Source organism: Dipodomys ordii, unplaced genomic scaffold, assembly GCF_000151885.1.
Source record: "Dipodomys ordii isolate 6190 unplaced genomic scaffold, Dord_2.0 Scaffold14, whole genome shotgun sequence".
In the NCBI taxonomy this organism is placed as follows: Eukaryota; Metazoa; Chordata; class Mammalia; order Rodentia; family Heteromyidae; genus Dipodomys; species Dipodomys ordii.
This window is the reverse complement of record NW_012267230.1, coordinates 9231288-9249667: the sequence shown is the minus strand read 5'-3', so window position 1 is coordinate 9249667 and position 18380 is coordinate 9231288. Positions and strand designations below refer to the sequence as shown.

The 18380-nt window shown below is 42.9% G+C and overlaps 1 pseudogene; it reads right to left on the bottom strand.

Moving 5' to 3' along the window:
- Nucleotides 1-1258: 1258 nt before the first annotated feature.
- Nucleotides 1259-18380, bottom strand: part of LOC105981860 — a 30695-nt pseudogene continuing 13573 nt past the window's right edge.

The following is an 18380-nucleotide window of genomic DNA, read 5'->3' as shown; positions in this document are numbered from 1 at the left end:
CACCTGGTGATTACAAGGATATCTGAGCCCTGGGATTAAATGGTGATTAGACTCCTTCTGGTGGCAAAGCTGCCTCCTAACAAGATTAATTTGGGGGCGAGGAGAGGGTAATTATTAATGTATCCGGAAGGCGGCTCCAAGCACTGTTTCCCCAATGAGAGATCTCAGTTTATTTATAGCTCCCTCTCAGGAGGAACATGGTACAGGGCTTGAGAGAGAGGAAGAGAGAGAGAGAGGGAGAGGATAGGGAGAGAGAGAGAGAGAGAACCAGGCCAAGGTGCAGTCACAGAACTTGGAGGATAATTGACTGCTTGAAGTTCAAGGACTTTCGCAGTAAGCAAGAGCCTTTCAAACCCCCAGCATCCTCTGCTCAGGCAACAGGCCAACGACAACTCGTGCTGCTCTGATATTTAAGATCCACCGTGAGCCTCCACCTGTCCATGTCCCCTCCACTGCCGCCTCCTCACGGACACCCCCAACACACACACTAGCCCCAATCTTCCACCTCTCAGCTCTTGTCCTGTCCACAACACTGAGACTGGAAAGACCCTGCAAACAAAACAAAAACAGACACACACCATACTTCTCTTCTACCTCGACCAGTTCCCATCGCAATCAGAACCAAGCCAGACTTCCAGGAAACCACAACACCCTACTGGGCATGGCCCCCGATATTTCCTCCACCTTATCTCTTCCCCTCTGCACCCCTTTTTCATTCTGACCAGCCAGACCAGTCACTCGGGAGTAGCTCAAACACAAAGAGCATGCACACAGCACCCTTTTAAGTCCAGACTCCTCTTCTTGTTTTCCCTGCTTTGCTCTCTCTCCGTAGCTCTTATCACAGGCTGGCACGGTGTATGGCTACCTCTTGTGATTTTCTGCACAGTCGTCACAAACTCTCTATTAGCCATGCCTGGGCCTTTCCTCATGGGAGGGTTCCCTCCCCAGCTCCATCCACTCAATATAGAACCTTGTTTATGGTGTGATTCTGTTCAAAGTCCTTTTATTTAATATATCGTCATTCATGAACACTGAACTGTGGTCGACAACAACATAACTCAAGGCTGAACAAAGCTTATCTAATATGCACATTGCAGCTTTCTTGTGTTTTGGAAATTCTAGATGACCCCTTAGCACTGGAGGGATTTGAAACAGCTCATGAACAGAAAATACGTGAAGGTGAACATCACTGTTCAGTAATGTGTGCTGTATGTATGTGTGTGCGTGTGTATTTTACAAGAACACAGATTTTCTTTATTTAATTTCCATTTGTTTTAATTCTGCAGGGTTACAGCATCACACACATCTTGTGTCTGATGGCCTTAGCAGGAAGGTTGCTTCAGAATTTGGCACGAACCATGCCAGAGTTTCCATGGGCACGAGTTACCTTTCCCCAGACGACTGGTTCTGTTAGGTTTGTCACCAGGAGTCACTGTGGGGTTTTTTTTGGGGGGGGTTGTGCTTTATAAACATAAGCACATCTCTTGTCCAACTAGAAATCGCTATCACCTTCAATTTTAAAGAGAGCCGTGTGCTCCCCCTTTGCTTCCAGAGACCTCATTGATAGCCAGCAAAAGTGGTCTTGCATCACAGCCTTCCTTCCAGACATTTTGCCTTTTAGAAGTCCTGTCCCCAGTAGGCTTCCATAGGCTCCAAGATGGCAGAGAGAGGAAGGCCAGCAACCTACTTTTCAAGGTGGAAAAGAAAACTATGTAACGTGAAGGTGTCTGTGACTCACTCCTATAATTTGAGCTACTTATGAGGTGGGGATCTGAGGATCCAAGTTCAAATCCAGTCTGGCAGACCAATCCAAGAGAGTCATTTCTTCAATTAATTAATAAAAAGCTGCTATTGGAGACATGGCGGAAGTGATTGGTTGAACACCAGTGCTGACATCCATGCCCTCCTCCAAAAAAAAAAAAAAACAAAAAAGACCCCAAAACCAAAAAACACCTTGGGGACCAAATAAGGCTTAGAGTTCAAACCCTCATGGTGGCACCAAAGAACAAAACAATTAAGCAAACAATGACGATAAAAAAAATTACTATATCTCGAGACATACATTCTCATCATGTTTTTCCATGAGACTTTTAAAAAATAAATAATGATTGTTTGTACAAGATGATCTTATATTTTTTTAAATCTACAAATAAAACTTTTTAGCCACATAAGAAAGCTCTGGAGTAGTAAAGCTGGTAGAAGATGGAGAGCAATTCCACCTCCTGGCATCTCGGGCGGGGCACCGCCTGACTCCACTCCTGCAGAGTTCTGCTCGTGTCTGTACAAGGCTGCAACAGTGCCACAGGCATTAATGGGGGGCTAACAGGTAACTGGGCTAGCAGGAGACCTGTCTAATACAGACAGGTCTGCAAACCATGAGAATGGACCTGTATATCTTACAAGACATCCATTTATTATCCGAAGTCCCCCAACCAGAATATAAACTCCAAGATAAGCACATTTGCATCTGTTTCCGTAAACTGTTGCATCTTCGACAACTAGAGCATTTTCAATTCCTTAAAGACCGTTGGCTGCTGAAGGAAGCCTGAGGCCGTGGAGTCTAAATGTGCAGAGATACAGCATGTCTACGCAGGGGAGGATCTTAGAGAGACTATTGTGGAGGAGAAGCAAAAGCCCAGAGAGGGGCAGTGATGACCCAAAAGACACACAGTTCATCTGAGGCAGAATAAGGATTCCTTCCCTAAGCCATGGCTCAGGGCTTCCTTCTACCTTGGCTATCCTGCCAGCACCTTATAGATGGAATCTCCGTTATTACTGGGCCGTCTCAGGGTATCTGGCTTTGTGCTTCAGAACAAAGTGAGCGTTCAATAAATGCTGACAGATCCGATTACAGGAAAGGAAGGGAGAATTCCCAGAAGATCAAAAGGCAGCCTGCACTTTCAGCTAAAGTCAATCACTCCAGCTGGAAGGACTGACTTAATTTTTAAGCATTAACGCTAACGGGGAAAAAAAAGTTCTTGAGGAAGAAAGTAGGGCTGTATGTATAAGACTTCCAAGGAATGAAAAACTCAAATTGGCTTTAAAATGAATGGGGGGGGGATTGTTTATTGACTGGGATAAAAGAAAAGTCCAGAATTAGGGTGGATTTCAGGTATGGTTTTCTCCAGAGAGTGAAAATAGAGTTTGCCATTTTGCAGCTGTTTCTCTGAAGTTGTCTTATCCCTGTCTGCAGAGTCCAGAGGAAAAGAGCTGTGTGCTCTGGAGTTCCCACACAAGACCCGAGAATCACTGTGCTTGGATGGGCTTATGTCACTCATCTACCCTTGAATCAATCACCTTAGCTAGAGAAGTGTAGAAGCTGTTGATTGGCTGGATAAGTCACATGCAATAACCATAGGGTCCAATGAGGGTGTCAATAGCCAAAAAATCTTCTATCATAATTTAGTTTTTTGGTAGAAAGAGGAGTAAGGGAATAAATTCCACAAAATGATTGATTTTTTTCAGTACACTAAATACTTAGGGGAGGCCATACAGCTTCCAGGGACTCTCAAAGAAGGAATAGAATTTGAGAAATGGCTAGTTAAAAAAATAATAATTTTCCCTACAAACATTATTGTTCCACATCTCATGCTAAAGTCTGGGGATATGGAGTGAAAAATCTTGACCAACCCTTCCTTCCTTCCTACCTTCCTCCTTTCCCTCCTTCCTTTCCTCCTTCTCCTCATTCTTTTTTTCTATCATTATAAGATAAAATATTTTCAGAAGAGTTAAGACTAGATTATTCAGGCAAACACCAATCCTGTTGCAAGAAAAATATCTAAGTATATAAAAACTGAAATAAGGGGGGAGGAAGTCTTGATTTATACCCACAAAAAAAAAAAGAAGAAAAAACCAGCATTGTTTTGGTGTCATTTTCTCCTAACATTCTCTCTTAGGATATCATACATATGCCAGAGGAATAAACATCTGCCATGATAAGCAGACTCTTTGGCGGCGTTCAGCCAGTCCCCTAACATTTGCCCAGTTGGTGAATGTCACAGAGTCAGGGGGCTCTTCCATAAGCCACTCTGCATTCCTGCACTCGACTGAGGTCCAGCCTCACACCCAGAGAGGCTCCCAAGACTTTGTCCTCCTGCTCTTGTCAGACAGGGACTCCGCTGTTAAGCGTTCTGGCAGAGCAGGGACACTGGACAGGAGCCTCTCCTTGTCCCACTGATAGCTACCAGGAGGGGGGAAAAAAAAGAGTTCTTTGCAGAAACCTTTTTATATTGCTTTGGATGTACTTGCTTATGGTATGTGCTGAAGTCTGCAAACCATGCAGGCAATGCTCAGATTCAGAGCTCAGCAATCCCAGCAATGATGAGCTTTGGGGAGTTTGGGATGTTTTGAATTCCTATGGGTTCTATGAGTTCACTGTGTCACTAAGCTTGCCCAGGCAGGGACATGAGTGGCCCTGGATCCAGGTGATGGGCTGACGGGATTGCCTAGCACCAAGCCCTGAAATAGACTAGATGCTAAGTAAGAGTGAAGTCCTTTTAGAATGTAGCAGCAAAAGGAGGAGGAGGCAGAGGAGGCAGAAGCAGCAACCCGGCACAGGTGGCTCACTCCTAGCTACTCAGGAGGCTGAGATCTGAGGATCTCGGTTCAAAGCCAGTCCAGGCAGGAAAAAAGTCCGTGAGACTCTTATTTCCAGTAAACCACCAGAAAACCAGAAGTGGTGCTGTGGCTCAAATGGTAGAGTGCTCGCCTAGAGCTGAAGAGCTCAGGGACACTGTCCAGGCCCAAAGTTCAAGCCCCACAACTGGCAAAAAAAAAAAAAAGGAAGTGCCAGATAGGTGTGTTTATTTATTGGTTGTTTTACAAATTAGCTCAAGAGGGAAGGGGAAGTGTACAGATGGATTGGATCTGACGCGTTAAACAGAGGACTGGTTTGAGAATGGAACGGAGCCAAGGATGCCATTGTGGGTGTGAGCGTTGTATGTCTCTCCATCTCTTGGATTGCTTCTCTGTATGGGGTGATCTGGGCTTATGTTCACATTCTACACAGCCTTTCTCCCCACATGGAGGAAATATTGGGGTCCCCAGTTACTACTGTTCATTCTGCCTTGTGATATGTAAGGCAATGCTTTTTGCTCTAGCACCAAATAGGGAATTGCGAAGGGAATGCTCTGACCAGCCTGGCTTTAAGTAGAATACCAATTTGGGGAATTAGAAGGATGGGGTTGCATGACATGTCAGTCTTGGAGGGTACATCTATCTTAATGGTAAGGTCACCCAATTAAGCAAATTTAAAAAAAAAACAGTATAAGTATGGGCAACACATGATTCCTTCACTATGAGAAATGTGGAATTAACTGGATGTCTTATGCCTTATCTAACATCTTAAGGGAGGCAGGATGAGAATTCTGTGGAAAATTCACCCGGTCCCCTGCTAGAGAAGAGAAAGAGACATCCACAAGACCACTCATTGGGTAAACTGAGAAAATGTTGTCCTTTGGTTCCATTTCTCTTAACTTTTTTCCACACTTGAAAGAACGCACAACTTGACGGGGAAAACTAGAAACTCTGAGCCAATGTTTGTCTGGTTTAAAATTTAAAAAAATAACAAGCTCTAGAGAGTATGATGTTAACAGTTCTGAGATATAAAAGGAGTCCTGGCCCAAATAATGGCTTTCAGAAAGATAGGGTGAACTCAGTTAAGAAGACTTATCTGCTATATGACTCCATTGAATAATATGTCTATTTCCATAGTGAATTTCCCGAGAGGGAAAGGGCCTATGTGATTTTCCTCAATTACCTCAGACCATGGAAACACTTCCCATAAAACAGCTTTCTGGGAAACAGCTTTCTGCAGGAATTACAACATCCCGGAAGGGGCAGGGCCAAGTTCTTAACTAGCTTTATCTTCAATGATGGCTCTGACACACACAGTCCTCTCTACTACTCCAGGGTATGTATGAAGGACAAAATAAAAGGAACTATTGCTTCTATTTTCAACTAAAATTAAAATACAGGGATTGCAATGCTTCCCTCCCCCTGCAAATAAAAGTGTCCATCACCCAAACATCTGAATACTGTGTCCTAGACAGCTGGGCCAATTCAAGTACCATCATCTTTTTCAACTTCTCTCTGCAGGCTTTTTGCTTTACACTTCTGTTCCTAAATTATACCTCCCCGCATGCATTGCAACAGGAAGCAGAGAGAAGAAAAGATCCAATTCCAATGTCTTTTTCACTCCGGAAGGGCGCTCTACTGCTTGAGACATGTCTCCAGTCTCATAGACTCTAATTTCTACAGTGTTTAAGTGTTGGTTTTTTTTTTTAAGTCTGGCCTTTTATTTTCACAAATTCACAGAAATCAAGAGCTGGAGGGAATTTTAATAGAAGAGGAGAAAGGAATCTCACTGTGACCTCCAAGCCAATGGCTTGATCGAGTTAATTTCTCTCCATGAAAAGACTTTGGGAGTAAAAGGTTTTTATTCCTCTCTGCTGCCGCTGTTTTATACTTCTCTCAATGACACACTATTCTGCATTCCCAAGGAGCTCTCAGCTGCTTATTTAAAAGCTTGTCAACCTCTGCCCCTCTGCCAAGTTTCTTCTAAGGAACAACATCCAGGAAGCTTCTGTTTCCTTTGTGCCCCCCCACCCTCCATCCTCCACATTCTGTTTGCTCTCCACATCCCATTGAAAATTGGATACTGGGAGTTGCCTGCTATGATAATGAACCATTCATGTTTCAACTTGAAAAGGCATTTAAGACACCTGTTTTCATTAGTAATTATAGATAATTGCTATGGTGGATAGTTTTTCTCCCCTTTAATTATGGTACAGAAAAAAGGTCTTTAAGAAATGGAACAATTAATTTCCTGAAACCTTACTGAGAGCAAAGTATGATGTTAGCCCTCTCTTTGGGAAGTATTTGTAGGTAATTGGCTTGGATGCTTGCAAGGGGGAGAAGTAAATTATATTCTGGAGTCTGTCTCTGACATATCTCAGACATGGATGCCTATTTTTAATATTTATATTTTTTTTGCCTGAGTTCACTCATTTATTCTACAAACACTTATTGAATGATTTTTTGTGGGCCAGTTGCCTTATCAAACACCTAAAGTTCAATGACTACTTATTCATCTACTTATTCATTCAACAATTAGATAATTGCTATGCACAAAGCACTAATATTTAAAAATGGATTGCAACTGTGAAGGCTCAGTATGATTAGGCAAATCATTTCTCCTAAAAAATAATGTTCCTGTTGTTGTCTGAGTTTGTATTCCACATCTAAGTTGTTGTTTTTTTAAAATTACATTTACATCATGAGAAATCTACATACTTATTGAGAGTAAGAAAGTAGTTAAATGAATCATGGTAATCTCCAGTCATTAATAAACAGATACAGGGTACTGCTCTATATAGGATACACACACACACACACATTAGGATATATATTAGATATAAATATATGTATGTGTGTGTGTGTGTCCGATACACATAAAGAAATGGGAAGACTGGGTCTAGCCAGCGCCATCTTGGCCACATGGTGGATAGGGAATTGGGTTTAACTGGAGCCATCTGTTCTTCATAATGGAGGAAGGCGAATCCCATCTCCCAGGTGATGGGTGTGCCCATCCTAGAGATGGGGGGCCAGGACTTGGAGGACCTGTCATTGGACCTGTCAGTCCTGTGCCTTAAACTTGGGAGACTCTCCAGTTTCCTGTGACCCTGCCCCTTGACCTGACCCTATTTAGACCTGGACCACCCCAGGTTCCAATTACGCCAGTTTCATGTTCTCATGTTCCTGTGTCTGCTGTCTCTCCTCCAGTCACCATGGCATCCCACTTCAGCTCTCCATTGGGCTTGATGTGGTTTGTTGGTATTGCTTTTCTGCTCTTTCTTTCCTCTCCTGCTCTCATGGCTCGGTTTTCTGACAGTGTTGAGTGTATTTGAGGGGCTGCAGGTCCTGGTGACGAGAGTCCACCTGCCACCGCTGGCTCTCCAATAAAGACTCCAATTCCACCACTTAAAATGTGGCTTATAGCCAGGCACTGGTGGCTCATGCCTGTAATCCTAGCTACTCAGGAGGCTGAGATCTGAGGATCTCAGTTCAAAGGGCAGAAAAGTCCGTGAGACTCTTATCTCCAAAAACCACTAGAAAATTGCTGTGGTTCAAGTGGTAGAGCGCTCACCTTGAGCTGAAGAGCTCAAGGACAGCATCCAGGCCCAGAATTCGAGCCCCATTACTGACAAAAAAAAATGTGGCCTCTCTGTTTCTTGCAACAGAGATTTAACTTACAACAAACAATAGGATATCATATCCATCCCATATATGTCATATACATTATTATACATCCTATATATATATCCTATATATCAGTATATCACATAGATCTTATATATGCCATATATGGTATACATATATGTTATATATGGTATACATAGGAGAGATACATGTATATGACACATCATATATGATATACATTCAATGTATAACATGTATTTCTTCTACTTGTATTATATATATTGTCTCTATATATATGATATTGTGTCTGTTATATATATTCTATATGATAAACATAGGCTATATGTATGTAATTATATTCAATTTTGAATGGTGGGGAGAATCTAATTTAAAACAGTTCTGCAGTAGGCAGTAACAGGCTCTTCCCTTCCCAATCAATAGCCAAACTTTCAGCTCCTCACACTGCTCACCCCAGGGCACCCATCTGCTGCTGGCATCCGGAGGACCACACTAGGAGGAACAGAACAGCCCCTGAAGAGGACATTTCACTATCAATCAACTGCAAGAGGCCTCCCCAGAGTCCCTAAATTCCTCCATAACAAAGTGAGCAGATTTTAACCAGCAGCTGCATTTGAAATCCATGAATATGCAACCCTCCCCGGCTTCCCTGAATTAGAAGCGGGGTGGGGAGCAGAAGAAGGTGAAGTATCAAGAAACAGAGATAATTGGGCCCTTAATGTTTGATACTCTGGGCTGTTGTTCTCTGAAGGTGCAGGTTTCCTGCTTAGTAAGCTTGTGAGGGATTTAGGTTGAGGCAAATACCATGGGTATTATCCATTAGAACAAGATCAAAGGGAAGGAGTGCATTTTAAAAAGTCCAGTGTGCAACATGATTACTTGATGGTACTGTTACATTTCTTCTGTGTTTTGTAACCTCTCTGGAGAGGAGTTTGCAAATACCCCGTATTTCCGTTATCCTGGGGCCAGTACAACCCTGAGCTTACTGCATCATAGGAGATGTGATTCTGTTGCTTGCCATTGTGACGCTATCTCCACCATCCAGAAAAGAGAGATGCAGGGTGTCTCCGCAGGTGTAGTTACCTGGGATTATTTATGGACTGATGTAGCCTTGAGAGGAAACTGATTTTGTGGGAAGTGTCTAGTCTTTCTTCTTTCTTTAGGCAACCACTCCCATATTTTTATGATTTGGTGGGATTCATTAGACCCAAGATGGGTGTGTTACTCTGGGTCAGCCAATAAGAGCACCTCTTTCTCTCCACCACAGTGATTGGACAAAGTATGTATATGCAATCGGTTCAGAACCAATGAGAATGTAACTAAGACAGCTGTGGGAAAAGGCTGACCATCTATACCTGAAATGATCAGAAATCAACCTGTAACCAGTTACAGGTTTAACTTTACTCTCCTCCCTTAACCACAGGAATAAGAACTCAAAACCATACGTCAGTGGGACTCCTTCCAGCTGTGTGAAAAAAAATCTAACCCAAAGATTGAAAACTAGCCAAACCAAGCTAGATTGTGCCAATTTGAACCATGAAATGTTTAAAAAATGTTAGGATTATGGGCCTCAATTAAATAATTTTGTATACAGATTCAAATTTCTAAGTAGTCTTGAATTGGGAGTTCTTACAGCAATAGACTAGACCCCTTATATGGCAATAATTGGTGGGAGTGAAAAGAGACAAACACACAACACCCCCCCCATACACACTCACACATATACCCCTGCCGCACCCTTTGAAACTCAATTACATGCTCCATTTTCATTAGTCTCTTCCTTGGACACCTCTCTCACTAAAGTTTCCATTGGCTATTTGGGCTCATAGGCTCTGCAGCAAAGGTTGTGAGCACCTCTTCTTGTTCTTGGCATGGCCTGTGTCTGGTGCTCAGTGGAGAAGCAATGGTAGAACTCCTACTCTCGTAAGACCTGAGAACTGGACTGGGAAGGTGGCTCAGTGGTAGAGTGCTTGCCTTGAATGCATGAGGCCCTGGGCTTGATTCCTTACCACCACATTAGCAGAAAAAGCCAGAAGTGATGCTGTGGTTCAGGCGGTAGAGCGCTAGCCTTGCATGCATGAGGCCATGGGTTGGATTCCTCAGCACCACATAAGCAGAAAAAGCTGGGAAGTGGTGCTGTGGCTCAAGTAGAAGAGTGCTAGCCTTAAGCTGAAGAGCTGAGGGACAGCACCCAGGCCTAGAGTTCAGGCCCCACAACTGACAAAAAACAAAACAAAAGCAAAGACATGAGAATTGAGATGAGGTAAAGACACTGCCTCAGATGATGCTGATGGAAGCCACCTATCTATCCACCTGAGGTGAGCATACTATCAAACTATCAGGAAGCAGAGCAATTGGCCCCTGGGACCCACATGGCCTGCTGGCCTCCTTAATCGATGAAGAGGGAAATACAAGCCTACCATACAAGGCTTTGGAGGTATAATAGTCAACGTGGTATTTATGGCTATCAACAGAAAGGAAAAAACATGAAAACAAAGCAAGGGACCAAAATATTCCCTCCTTTACCTTGTTTCTCCCAAGTATTTTGTCACAGGAACAGAGGCAGGCCGACATAGATGCTAACCACTGCAGTGCCCACACTGAGCAGAAAATTAATAAATGTTAGCCATCAAGAGCTCGGTAACTCCCCTCAAACATTTCATTTGCTGCTGAGGATATGATTTCTTAACAGAAGCAGAAGCAGTCCTAGATGGAATTGGGTTCTTCAGCACTAGTAAGAAACCACTTCTGCCTTCCCATTTCCATCTCCGCTGATGAGCTGTATCAAGTACCTCAGTAAGGCACTGCTTTTGGAGTCCCAGGCTTTGAGACGAGGTTTCTAATTTACTTTTCAATTTGCACTTTTAGGAATGTGTCAAAACCGTGGGTCCCACTGAACAATGTCCAGGGTTTTTTTTTTGGAGGGGGGCCGGGGAGGGGAGTGCTTTGGAACTGTGTTTTTGCCAAAGTAACATCACTGAAAAGTTATCAGTAAGACTTCCTCAGAGATGCCAGGAGAAGCCGTATTGTTTAGACAAGTGCTAATCATTGCAGTCTCCTGCAAATTAGGAGGAAAAAGTGATAAAGGGGGGGGGGAATCAAGAAAGGATCAGTGCATGTTTGCAATTAGCATTTGCAGGAAGATGTGCTTCTGTCACAGCTGCAGGGGACCAGGGCAGCAGGGAATGGGCTGTCATCCAGCTAGCCTGGCCTAGCTAGCACCGTCACCTGCAACCCACCATAATATTCTCTTTGAGGTTTGATGACTTTGAGGTCCTTTTGGATTCTTAGTTTTTAAATGCTAACAGTCTCCTAAAAGAGATAATATCTTTCCAATAAGGATTTTTTTTTTTTTTGGTTTTGGTCAGTCAGTTGTGGGGCTTGAACTCAGGGCCTGGGAGCTCTTTTGCTTTGAGCCACAGCTCCCCTTCCGGTGTTGAGTGGGGTTAATCGGATATAAGAATCTCAAGGGGACTTTTCTGCAAAGGATGACTTTGAAACGTGATCCTCAGAACCTCAGCCTCCTGAGTAGCTAGGATTAGAGGTGTGAGCCACCAGCAGCACTTGGCTTCCAATAAGGACTTTTAAACAACGCTAGGTTTATGTTGTTTATGCCTAAAAACATGTGAGGGAAAAAATGGCGAATCACTGACCAGGTGAAAATACACTAGATGAACGTGAAAGGGATCAAAAGCATGCTCGTAGCAGGACTGTCAGATAATACGCAATTTAAGGTCAAAAGCATACATTTTCCCAAACAAGCTATCATCTAATGATAAAAGGTATAACCTTTGACCAAAAACGACTCCCGTAATAAAACATTCTGTACCCAAGTGCAGAACATAAAGGAAAGAAATTGGGTACAGTAAGAACAAACAGCAAGATGAGAGCAGATGAGTGTTAGTGCAGCCTTACTAGGAAATACTATGCAGGGATTAGAATGCTTTTGATGGAGACTTCCCTTGCTCCATTCCCCCAGACACACACACCTGGGAAGTTCTGTCCTTCTATGAGTGGCCAGCTACCATGAAATGATTGACTTGGAGATAGGGAGCTTAGCTCCTGGCCCTCTTATAGGCCAAAGTCTGTCCTATGACTCCAGCTGTGAAGCTCACAGTGAACTAAAGCTTAGACTTGATATCCCCTGGGACCTGTTTCCTTCCATCTCAGCCTCTGTGACCCTCTCCTACTTCTCTTACTCCAGTGTTGGTGCATCTGGAGGACAGGCCTCAACTGGCCATGTGCACGAACTTCCAGTGCAAGCTCTACTCTAGACATCACAAGCCAAGGCAGGCTGCCACAAAGCAATGGTCCCAAATAATGATGCCAGTGCTGTTGACCACATTCTGAGAGCCATACTGTGTGAGGCTCAATGCTTCGCATACACTTTTTCTTTTCATATTCTCACGAATGTCTCCACAGATAGTCATTAAGAGTCACTATTTTGAAGAGGAGGAACGCAGGGCCAGAAGATCTGATCTGCCTGAGTTCATGTTGTTAGGAGTCAGCAAAGCAATTCTTTGCTCCCAGTTGATGCTGCTCAGTCACCAGGAAAGCCATGTCCACTTTCCAAGCAACCTAATACACCTCCTGACCTGCAATCCTGTGCTTTGTTGTTGTTGCTGTTTTGGTTTGGTTTATTTTTGTGCCAGTACTGGGGCTAGCACTCGGGGTCTGGGCGGGCTGTCCCTTAGCTTTATCCCTCAAGACTGGTGCTCTCTCACATGAGCCCTACCTCCATTTCTTTTTTGTGTGTGTGTGTGTGTGACAACAGCTTGAATCCAAGACATCTGAGCTCAGGACCTGCCCTCTCTCGCCCTTTAAGCAGATGTTACTGAACGTTTTTTCTAATGATGGAAGAAATCAAACTCCATCCAGACAGAAGAATTAAAACAAAGACGATTTCTCTTTACTTCCCCAAATCCCTGACATCATGGATAATAAGCAAGCAATAATAAGCCTGTAGGTCATTACCCCATGGCTTTTAACTGATTAAAGTCCATTTCAAAAGAGGTGGAAATGAAATTGTCTGCCTCATGTGTGTGGTTTTAGGGATGGAGAGGGGGGTGGAAAGTCTGAAAATTGTGTTTTAAATTGGGATCCATTTGCTTTAGCAAAAGTGAGAAGTCAGGTCATTTTCTCTTTTTAAAAAAATAATTACCACGAATTTCCTTGCTATTTCTTTCTTGTGTAGATCTCTCTCTGTCTCTGTGTATCTTTGTCTCTGTCTCTCTCCCCCTGAAAACAGGGATTACTTGTGCCTGACACTAACATGGCGCCTAACATGTGCTTTAAAAAAAAATCTTTAACTGTGTAAGTTGTTAAATGAAGCGAAATCACATCCACATCTGCCCGTGTTGGAATTCCCTTTTAAAAGAAAGAATTAAATGATAAGGTTAGAGGTCTCCCGACCCCCCCATGATTTGGTCCCTGATTAAAAGTCAATAGTTTCATTATTTCAGCAATGTTCTGGGATTTCTGGAACTTAATTCTGCCTTGTAAATTGAGGTCAGAAAGCTGGAAGAAAACTGAAAATCCTCTGGGCTCGCTCCTGTGTTCCCGAGCCCACAGCCGCCACCAGCGCTGTCCTAATGAATCTCCACTCTATTAAACGGTTATTTGGTCTTGAAGCAGGTCATTTGTAGCTCCTTCTCACTCAAGAACAGAAGGCAAAAGTGTTAGAAAAGAACTGGAAAACAGAAGGTGGAGTGAAACTGAAAAGGGCTCTCCTATCGAGGGCCCCATTTAATTGATTCAGAACAAAATGCTCTTCCATGGCTGGGTCTTACTGTTAGGAGGGGAGGATGGAGAGGGCTGGAAGTGGAGGTGGTGGTGGATCTGATCAAGATGCCTTGTCTGCATACACAGACACGTCAAAATGAACAAAGAATCAATTCTCATTTCTAAAAGTGGGAAAGAGAGAGAGATTGTGCTGAGATGCTTTCAGTAGGCTGCTGAGAGAACTCTGAGCCAGGGAAAAGGAAGTTGATGGTGAATAATGAGTGAATGACATCCAATAGTACAAATGGAGGAATGTTTAGGGATAAAATAAAAATAATAAGCCAGGTGCCGGTGGCTCATGCCTGTCATCCTAGCTACTCAGAAGGCTGAGATCTGGGGATCATGGTTCAAAGCCAGCCCAGGCAGGAAAAGTCTGTGAGACTCTTATCTCCAATAAATTACTCAGAAAACTGGAAGTGGCCCTGTGGCTCAAGGGGTTGAGCGTTAGCCTTGAGCTGAAGAGCTGAAGGATAGCGCCCAGGCCCAGAGTTCAAGCCCATGACCAACAAAAATAAATAAATAAATATAAAAATAATGAACTGTTGGCAATTAGGCAAGAAATCTCCTCAAAAATAAAAGGCAAGACTATGAATAGTTCACAGGAGTTACCTGATCTATAGACAGGCATAAATTGGAACTATCCCAGGCACAATGGAACTAAATAATTCCGTAAGAGAACTGACTTTCCTATATACTATTTAGGCCATAGGGTGCATGCTTACTGCCAGCTCCTATTCCTGGGACCATAGCAGACATTACTAATGGATATAGTTTCCATCCCTTTAAACTAGAGTGTGGTCTCAAAACCACTCTCAATAAAGCCTCCTATCCCCTTCCCTACAAATCTATAGGCATGCACAGAAGAGACCAGATCTCTGCTGTCAGCAAGTACCCCCACGCATTTCCACTCCACTCACTTTCCCCCTCCTTTATTCTCCCAGTCTTCTCCCTTTGGTATCTAGAATTCTGCATTTTCCCACAGAGAGGCAGGATCCCAGACCACATGGCACTTCTTAGCTAAGTCTCAGAGTTTACTTGAAAATCATGTGCTTTTTAAAATGTTATATGACATTTTATCAATTCACTGTCTAGGGTCAATTAGGCACAAATAATAGCCATGCTTTTTTTTCTTCTTCTTCTTTCATTTGTGCTTTGAAAAGAAATCTGCTAGTAGATCTCTGCTGGTTGGAAATTTTAGGGTTTGGGTAAACATGCTCATTTTTCCAAGGGAGGAGTCTGGTTTCTACCTTAGGAAAGGCAACAGAGAACTCCAACACACTTGGCTAACAGCATCTAAACTGAGAGGGCTCAGCCCAGAACAATGATCCAGAATTATGAGCATGCATGAGGCCAACCTTCTTATGAATACTGATATCTATCATTTGTCGGTTCCATGGGACAAGGTCAGAGGGCGTAGTGAAGAATGTTTCAAGGGTCCGTGTGCAACGTGCATAAGAGACCAATGACCTGAAAACCAAGTCATCTGTTATACTTAGTAAAATGGAAAGGCACATCGTGAACACTAGTCTAATTCCAGAACGGCTATCTGAAGAATATTTGGAGCCTGAAAAACAGATTCTTCACTGAATCCCATCAGTGCCCTATTTTATGGCTCCCCGATTTTAAAAAAGTGGTATTTGGTGTTAATCCAAATTAGTCATTATAAATTAAATGTTCATTGCAAAGGAAGATACAATTTCAGGTGTAAAGCAGTTAGCTCTCTTTCTCAGACCCAACAGCTTGAGAGTTGAATTTAGTCTTTACGTATATTTTTATTGGCCCCATATTCATACTTTAGACCTTATTTCAGATTTCTGGACTTTAGTTTGGAATGTTGATGAGTGTTTGCATTTTATAACACACATATATAATTATTATCATTATTACATGTATAATTATTATTATTATTTTAAAAAAAGTCTCCATCCATGCGAAGGCACTGGGGTATTTTCAGTTACACCTGATCATATGTTCAGTATGTTTCCCTCCAAGCCCCTGGAGGTATTTTAGTTTGCAACTCCTGGTTTAGTTTAATAAGCGAATCATGAAGGAATCAACCATGAAATTGAAGACATAGTCACCCAAGAGTGTATTTTAATTTAAATTTAACATTAGCCAATGCTTCAGGCTAATGATAAACATTATCCAGCTGGTACACACGTGCGCACGTGCACACACACACATATGCACATGTAGCAGCTTTATAATGTGTTCTGGTCATTCAACTAAATATTTACTGAGTATATACTAGGTGCCAGAAATAGATGTATTAATAACAAGGACTTGCCCTCAAAAAAAAAAAAAAGCACAGCAAAGCTGGGCATGGTGGTTCACACCTGTAAGTCCATCTAACTGGGAGGCTCTGATGTTGCAGTTTGAGGCCAACCTAGGCAAAAAGTTCACTAGATACCTTCTCAACAGACAAAGCCAAGCATAGAGGCACATGCCTGGAATTTCTGCTACAGTAGGAAGCCTAAATCGGAAGATGGCAGACCAGGCTTGCCTAGGAAGAAAGCAGGACGCCATCTCAAAAAATGTCTGGAGATGTGGCTCAGATGATAGAGCACCTGCCTAGCCAGTGCAAGGCCCCAAGTCCAAAACCCCAATACAACCCCCTGCCCCTGCAACAAAAAAGCACGGAGAATTTGGGCACGATGGAACATGCCTGTAATCTCAGCTGCGCAATAGACACAGGTAGGGGCAAACCACTATGTGAGGTTGGGCCCAGGCTAAAAAAAAATAAAAAATAGGAGCCTATTTGAAAAATAAACCAAAGCAAAAAAAGAGCTACAGGTGTCACTCAAGGGTGAAGGTGAGTTTAAAACACACACACACACACACACACACACACACACACACACACACAACAGCCAAATAGGCCTGGGAATTAAGTCTGTGGAGTCTGACCTAGCTCCATGTAGTGTCAGCCTTGCAGTGAACTGCAGGGAGCACAGTTAGAATTAAAGACTTGGAGAAATGATATTGCAAATGACAGCATGTATTGGTAACAAGACGGGGAAAAAGCTCCAAGAGAAAACCTGAAAGGTCCACCATATACAAAGGGAACAAACCTAATTCACACCCCACCTGCTCAATTCAATCTCCCCCCCAAAATGGACCCGAAGTTAAATCAGTTGCTGCATTGTACTTTTGATTCAAGATTTGATAAGTTCCCTACCAGATCCTGACCACAGCAAAAATTTCTATGACCAGCACAGGACTCCATGCTATGATTCAAAAGGGGCCAGAAACATATGAACTGTTAAGAAGGGCTATCCAAACTTAGAAATAAAGCCAAGATAATAAAATGATGATACTTACACAAATACACATATACATGACAGACAGACGGAATGATGAACATACGGAATGATGGACAGATGGATGGCTGGATAGGATGATGGATGGATGGATACATGCATACACAAAGACATACATGCATAGATACATGATAAATACATACACAAACACATACAAATACACAGATACAGAAATATATGCTAGATGGAGAGAGAGCTAGTATGATTAGATAATTGATAGAGAGGATGGATAGATAGACTGATGATAGATTGGACAGAGCACAGTGTGATGTTCAATGTCATGTCAGGGCATTATTTGACAGTACTTACTGAATTTTCTTAGAAAAACATGTCTGCATTGGCTTTGCTCTTCAGTCTTTTGGCTAGAAGCTAAATACTCCAAACCTTGTCGCTCCCCACGCAATAGAAAAAATAACCTAAAGGCATTGGTTTTAGTGCCTTGTAGGCCATCAATTAGTTCTGTATCTAACCCAGCAAGCTTGTTCCGACATTCTTTTTGATGCCTATAAATTCTCAGTTCTTGAAGATGCTCTCAGAGTAAGTTTTACTATTTGACCAATTCCTGCATTCGCAAAATGAAATAAAATCGTGGGGTGTGTTCATGCAAGTCACTGCTGCGCTTTGTAGTGTGCTTTAGGGTCCTCTGTGGGTTGAAATTTAATCCATAGCTAGCGGGATTCCAGGGCATAAATTAAATCTGATGATGGCACGTAGAGACGGGCTTTTAGGATTGGACTAGGAGATGAGACAAGGTTGTTAGGATGGAGGCCCTGGGATTGAATCCTGGTGACCAGGTAAGAAGCCATCTATCCATCCTACTCACAGGCAGACTCCTCCCTCTACCCTGTGTCTCTTGGAATTACACGAGTCTCTGCCAGCCAGAGGCCTTCATAAGAGATACGACCCGAGGGCCTACAATCTAAGGCCAGCAAATAACCTCTTATCCTATAATGTGTCCTGCCTCCATGTCTCATTACAGTAACGGGAAGCTGACTAGTACAATTGTGTTTTGTATTGATTCAAGTGTTTTCTGAAGGAGCTCTTTAGACTCTAGGAGCTGTG